Consider the following 7671-nt stretch of genomic DNA (forward strand, 5'->3'; position numbering starts at 1 on the left):
ATCGTATAGATTCGCAACAGTACAGTGCCTAACTGTTCTAAGTATAAACTCTCCTGAGAGGAAAGACAGCAAGTCCGTCTGTCCCAACAAAGCTGATTTCGACCGAACGTCACACTTGGGCGCTCACAACGGAAGACCTCGTCTCTCCAGTGCTGGTCTCCCAGCAAGGCTCAGTTCCCCACCATCGTAGTTCCACAAACGAATCATATTCCCGAAACTACGGAATACTTTACCTCTCTACATATCCTTCCGAGCGCCGACCAATCATATTTTACTATTTTGTCGTCCAGCGCGGAAAGTTTGCGAGGAAATGCGTATACTCATACAATGGTAGGCTTCTGAGTAAAAATCCTTGGAAATAACCCAGACTGCGTGGTTTCCGGGATGCCGCTTCTTCGTTCCCCTCACCTGCGTCCAAGATTTGTAGAGTTCGGAAGTATTATCCAGTTACCCTTCTGGCCCTACTCAATAGCGGCCGGTCGCCCCTGTATTGTGTCTTCGCGCTCAGGTGTCCAGACTGTCCGTCTCGGCACTTCCTGTGTGGGCCCTCCACCCAGGGCTTCAGTTCCTGCTGCCATTTCATTTCCACTGTCGTTCCAACCTCTACTAGTATAGGCAATCATTCATTACGCCGTTCTGATAATAAAGACACTGCATCACTTTTCATTCAATAAGCGTTAACAGTTATTTCCAAGGCGTATGTGGCAATGTCGGTCTCCTTGATATAGTCATATATAAGAGGTGCAACATGATACTTAATTGTGTTTGTAGATCAGTGACAAAGAATGTGGATGGGTGGTTCTAAGATGCGAAATTATAGCGACCTTACAGATGAAAGAGGAAGAAAAGCGTGACGTGTTAGAATTGGTCTCTGAGCACTATGCGACTTAACTTCTGAGGTGATCAGTCACATAGAACTTAGAACTAATTAAACCTAACCAACCTGATGCATCACACACATCCATGCCCGAGGCAGGATTCGAACCTGCGACCGTAGCGGTCGCTCGGCTCCAGACTGTAGCGCCTAGAACCGTGTTAGAATTGCAACAACATTCCTATTGCCATTTCTCCAGATATCGATGATTCTATCTGTTGGCTCCAATGTATTTATTTGTTTATTTTTCGTGTTCAGCTCATCTTCAGTTGCGGACGTATTCTCTTTGACGCATTCCTCACAGCAGCAGAAGGTCATCCTTGCATCTAATACGGCCCCATTTCTGACGAATATAGAGACTGTGTGTGTCTGGAGAGGAGATGGAGTCTACTTGTGGGGTGTGACAGGTGGTAGGTATACCCCACAGCGCCAACGGGCTTGGCGCTGCGCCACTTACTCACTCATGTAAAATGCTCCATGTTCAGATAACAGCTGCTCCAGAAAAATGATAGCATTAAACTGGTGGAAGATATTTGCTGCTGTCAGGGCTATAACTCCCAAACGCCCAAATCGCAAGCTGAACCTCATCCGAAAGCTGAGCTCATAGACATCCTTTTGCTAGGAAAGTTACGATACGTGAACGTCGTTGATTAACCATGCTGTTTACTTGTGTCTGTGGCGGGGAGAAATTCGGTGCTCTAACGAAATAATGTGCAACCAGTTGCGTTTTGCTGTATGCACCTCACTGATGACACCTGCAAACAATGTGACAAGTATACCATCCTGAAGATGGGCCAGAAATCAAATTTCTTTTCTGCAGCTGGTTGCTTATTGCTCCTGATTAAAACATTAAATTCGGTGCTGTTCGCCACGTTGTTTCATTGGATTCACACAACACCCCGTTCTGCAAGAGCTCCTCCAGTGTTTCGGCGCATCTTTCTTACATTGTCATAAAATGCACAAAACTGACCACCATTTCTGTGCCAAAATGCTACCAACTAGGCACGAATTCTTAGTAAAAGATTACTGGCTGACAATACTGACACTAGTAATGACATTATTCGTTAAACTGACACTTCACCTTAAATAAACATACAGATATAAAAAGAAAATCGAAAGACGGAAACGGAATTGTCTGACATAAACGACAGTTAGCAGGCATGTTCCTACATCTGAAAGATGAAGTCATCTCACATGTGGCGTCAGTAGAATAAGAGTGGAGCCAGTAGCCCCTCTATGAGGATGCAAATGAGGTGTGCTTCAAACGTGCGACGTAACAAGTAGCGGTCGTGGGCGTTAGTTGCCTTTAGCAGTGGGAGTTGCTTTTAAGGCGACAAAGACGCCATTACCAACACCCCACCGAGTTTGAAGGAGGTCATGTAATATGGCTACGAGACGCCGAATGTTCCTTCTGCAGAAGGACTTGGCAGGAATGTAGACACTGTGCGTGGTTCCTGGCAGCTGTGGTCACAGGAATGCACAGTCGCCAGAAGACAGGGCTCCGAACAGCCACGTGGCTCTGCCAAGAGGGAAGACTGTCATGATTGGCGTATGGCTCTGGGTCATCGTAATGCATCTGCACCAGCAATCTGAGCAGCAGTTGGCACCATAGTGGAAATTTGTGGTAAGGTATTATGGGACCAAGCTGCTGAGGTCATCGGTCCCTAAGCTTACCCACTATTCAATCTAACTTACGCTAAGGACGACACACACACCCATGCCTGAAGGAGGACTCGAACCTCTGAGGGGAGGAGCTGCGCGGACCGTGACAAGACTCCTCAGAGCGCGCGGCTACCTCGCGCTGCAGGCACCACAGTGACACAACAAAGTGTTGTATATCCGTTACTTCGAGGACAGCTCCGAGCCAGAGGACCTGTAGCGTGCCTTCCACTGACCCTAAACCGCCTCCATTTGCGACCTCAGTGGCGTCAAGTGAGAGCTCATTGCAGGGCAGGGTGTGTTTTCTGATGACAGCTGGTTCTGCCTCGGTGCCAGTCACGGCCGTGTGTTGTTCAGTAGGGGGCCAGTTGAGGGCCTGCAACCAACCAATCTGCATGCTAGACTCGCTGGACCTACACCCTAAGTTTTGGTCCGGGAGGATGCACTCTCGTGGTTATCCCACACACCCGGATTGCAAATTTGTATGTCGATCACGTGATTCGACCTGTTGCGCTGCCATTCATGATCAGCATTCCAGGGGGTGTTTTCCAAGAGGATAACGCTCGCCTATACACTGCTGTTGTAGGCTAACATGTTCTACAGATTGTCGACATGTTGCTGTGGCCTGCAGTCCAGCACACGTGGGACACCATCGGACGACAACTCTAGTGTCATCCACAAACAACATTAACAGTCCCTGAGTTCACCATCACACAAACTGACCTTCAGCACCTCTATCTACAACACAATGCGTGCACGTTTGCATCCTTGCATTCGCCGTTCTTGCGGATACGTCGGTTATCAATGTACCAGCAACTCCCTTTTGCAATGGTTTATCTCACATTTACATTAATCTGTATCTTGCAATGATAATCGCTTAAATATATTACCTCGACAAATGTATTCTTGAAATTTCGTTAGTATACACTACTAAATTTTGGATGTAGCAATGGTCTTCACTTTAGTGTTCGTATAAATCTAGCGTAAAATCTCTTGCCATGAAACAAAGAAAATTATGTAAGAATAAATGAAATACTCAACACAGATAACAACTTCATGCAGTTTTATTTTCTTGAGTGAATATGGAGTAGTCTAATGGTTCGACATAGATTGACAATAAAATACGTAAAAACCTACCATCCACGAAAGCAGCATGTACTGTGATTTTGCTTGTTTCGTTGATAGCTGTTATCCAGGAGATGGTTCAAGGCACTTGACTAACTCATTTAAGCCGGTGTGGCCGTGCGGTTCTAGGCGCTACAGTCTGGAGCCGAGCGACCGCTACGGTCGCAGGTTCGAATCCTGCGTCGGGCATGGATGTGTGTGATGTCCTTAGGCTAGTTAGGTTTAATTAGTTCTAAGTTCTAGGCAACTGATAACATCAGAAGTTAAGTGGCATAGTGCTCAGAGCCATTTTTAACTTATTTAATATTTGACATGTTATCAGTTTTGCTGTAGTCTCTAACTTCGGTGTTTTTATTGATACAACTATGAATGACATTTTATTAGACACATCACACTGTGATTATTTGAAATGCTTGGTTTTGATCTACTATCTTCTCCTGAATAATAACAGATCATATACTTATTTAAGAATGTCCACCTTTCGTAGGCCTCAAATTCTCTCCAGTGTCCAGAGTCACCCACTCCAGGGAAGGCGAGCTGCCGGCAGACCTACGACGGCAACTGGGCAAAACCTGCTGGAATGGTACCTGCCTTGACACCCCCTTCCTTGCTGAGCACTCAGCCCTGCCAGAGGAAATCCCATACTGTGCTCAACAGCTACTCCACCCAGAACAGCACTCACATTTAACTTTGAAAACATTTTCGTCAGTCTCTCATTTATCCAGCATACACTTTAACTTATGGCTTCCAGAACAGTTCGTGCATAAGCTTCAGGAATTTAATATTAACTACAAGTTTCGATGTTTATATCAAAGCACTGGCCTGAACGAAGCAACGGCCACTAGCTATGTGTCATTCACAGATGTTGTCAGAGTACGAGATGTGTTTCCTTAAAAAAATTTACTTCATTACTGAAAGAGTAAATATTAATTCTATCACATCATATGTGTTAGCCCTGGGTGGGGGGTGTGGTTTTGTAGCTTTAGGTACACATTATTCGCGCCAAATTGTAGTACATGTTTCTAGTATGGACAACTTAAAAACGAAGGGGAGGGGACACGGTGTTTGGGAGGAACAGATACTAAAGATAAATTTATTGTCTGTAGTCAAAGCAACCATTGTACTATTTAGATACATGATTGGAATGTGTACCGGTAACGTGTCGCAGCAACACTTCTTGGAGGAAGATGCAACTATAGTGCAAAAAATTGATCAATATAGGTTTCACAATTCGATTACCAAGGCCGAAACTACAGCAATAAAATAACGTACATTTGATTATTAATGACCGGATTTCACGTTATTCTGCATCTTCCTTTTTCCGCCGACATATTTCGCGATAAGTAAGGATATCATGAAATTGATTTCCATCAGGGCTACTAAATAATATGTAAGCACTTCTTACCACACACTTACTAGCACGTTCTTTCATTCAATGCACCAAAGCTTGTCCTACTTCCGGTATGGAAATTTTAGCTCTTAAATTTATTTCGGAGACATCTGTTGGTCAACTACGTCACTATCGTTGGCCATTTCTTTACGAGAATAACTGCCTACGATTTCTTCGTGTCAGAGAACCTGCAGTCGGTTTTATCGAGTATTTCAGTACTTACGAACCACGTACTGCACTGTTTAAACGTTCATCTGAGAGGTTAAGAACAATTTTGTTCTTCAGTCCTTACTGGTGTTTGCCTTTGATGCGTGTTTAATTTTGATGTATCAGTTCGCATCTATCCTAAATCTCCATAGCAAGCCCCGAACATTCACAGTGCTATCCATGACTTGTGTGGCGAGATTGAATGCAAAGAATTTTTCGGACAGGAATTACGCTCATCAGATGATGGTACAGATTTATTCCAAACTGGGGTTGTGTAGCTGTGGCTAGGGATAAATAACGAAACGTGTAAGCAGTGAGTGTGCCGTGAATTACGTAGGACATGAGATCTACTTAATGGCACTACTTTCAGTTCCTAGTATCCGTTGGTTTTCTCCTACCGCATGTAATTTTCTGGAGAACACAATTTGTTTTCCCATAACCTCTCATACCTTGCAACACCCAGTACCAAGGCGATGGTCTGGAAGATTGCGTGTGACATGATACGAAATGTTTACTGGAGTTCCTATTGGGACATTGCGAATGAATAGCAGAGGACGCGAAAAAACTAAACTACAGCCAAGAAGTGCTCCCCATCCAGAGTAGCTTAACTTGGGAAGGTGTACGAGAATCAGTGCATTCAAAGATGTACGGTTGTATGGGTGTCCCTCCAGAGACACAGAATTCACAATTGTCGGCCGAAACCGGACAATATTTCATGCAAGGATCGCCTTCCTGCACTGTGTACAATGCGGCAATGAAATTACGTGTGTAAGTGGTGGTGGAATGTTGGTCTGTTTCTACTGTAGACTGTCCGTTCCACCCTCCACTGGATTCAGCAGTTGATATTCCCGCTAAACTGGAGCCACACGCTTTTTGGAAAATGCCCATAATGCAGAAATAACTCGTGTCGGCATTTTAGTGAGAAATTGAAATGGGCTGTCCTATTTGCTATGTAAATTTTCAAGTTCTTTGGGCCATGAATGTGAGTGCAGTTGTGAATGTGACAAATGCACTCGACTCTTGTAGTATCGGCATAACCATATTCGTTGTAGGTCTGTTCCCGAGATCACAGGTGTCATTTTCCAGTCAGTAGCAGGCAGTGTGTGTAGGGCAGTGTGGCTGTGTACTCAGCTGGAAACTGGACTGCCGTGTGTTGGAGACAGCATTAGCTAAGAAGTACATTGTGCTAACATATTTCGAGTAATGATAACAAGTTCCTATTTCATATATTTGTAACTGTGTAGTTTGTTATTGTTATGACACTGCGTGTGGCTGCAGGTTATAGGGGAAATTTCATAATGCAACATAAGGTTTTGTCCTATAATTGAAACACATGATAAGGAAAGTAACTGTACATGGCAAATTTATTAAGAAATATTTTGCTAACCTGTGTAGTTGTGAGAATTTTATGGAAGAATGTATTGCTATTGTGGCTTAATAAAGCACACTTATACTTGGAATCTTTGTTCTCATTTATCAGTGGTGGACTTTAGTTCATCATTTTTCATTCTTTACCTTTATGAATGTGTCTGCGTACTGCAACTACACACTGCGAATTGCATACTGGAGAAACATTTTTATGGAAACTGATAAGATACCGCTTGCACTGAATATCTTTATCAAGTGCGGCAGATGAAATTTGGTTTTTGACAGTTCCATCATTATCATAATAGTAACAGGTTGCAGAACAGACGAGCCTTCTGTTTGCACAGATAGGCCAACAAGTGTAATTACCAGCAAAGTTAATGCCCTCTGTAAGGTACAGTGACTGTCAGAATGTATCCGTTAAAATCCGTTTAAAATCGCTAAAAGATTTCAGAAAGTTGATATTTTGTCAATTTTCAAGCACTTTTAACACAAGGTGAGATGTGTAAAATTTTATGTTCTCTTGCTCTATGATTACAATAACAGTTCTGGTAGAGTAATTGTTTGCAACTCTAAAGATAAAAATTAACAATATTCAGGGCCAACATTTTAAGGTGAGTCGTTTTGCAGTGAAATAGCATTTGTAAAAACGGACTGCTCTCTCGCAGGCGAGGTGACTTACTGGCTAGCCTGGTTTCCGCTTCGTGTAGCGTGTGCTTCACGTACTTCCGCTCAAAATGTAATCTTAACGCATTTCTGTTGCCCTGCACGTAGATTTACGTATCTCTATAGCAAAATAAATTTTAATAATTTCTCAGATACCAACCATACATTCACAAACATGAGTTTAAATAAATAGGATCACATTTCAGAATATAGGATGTCCCGTTATTGAGCAGTTACCAGTAGTGAATACTGGCGTTTTTGACGATTCGAGGAAAGGAGGTGGAGCTATGGGCTCTTTCCACTCTGCTGAAGCGTGCTGTACCGTTCCAATGTGAGGAAATAGCAGACAACACCAGATAAAGGGCGTCAGGTGCATCCCGTATTT

The sequence above is a fragment of the Schistocerca piceifrons genome, unplaced genomic scaffold (assembly GCF_021461385.2).
Source record: "Schistocerca piceifrons isolate TAMUIC-IGC-003096 unplaced genomic scaffold, iqSchPice1.1 HiC_scaffold_1870, whole genome shotgun sequence".
Taxonomy (NCBI): Eukaryota; Metazoa; Arthropoda; class Insecta; order Orthoptera; family Acrididae; genus Schistocerca; species Schistocerca piceifrons.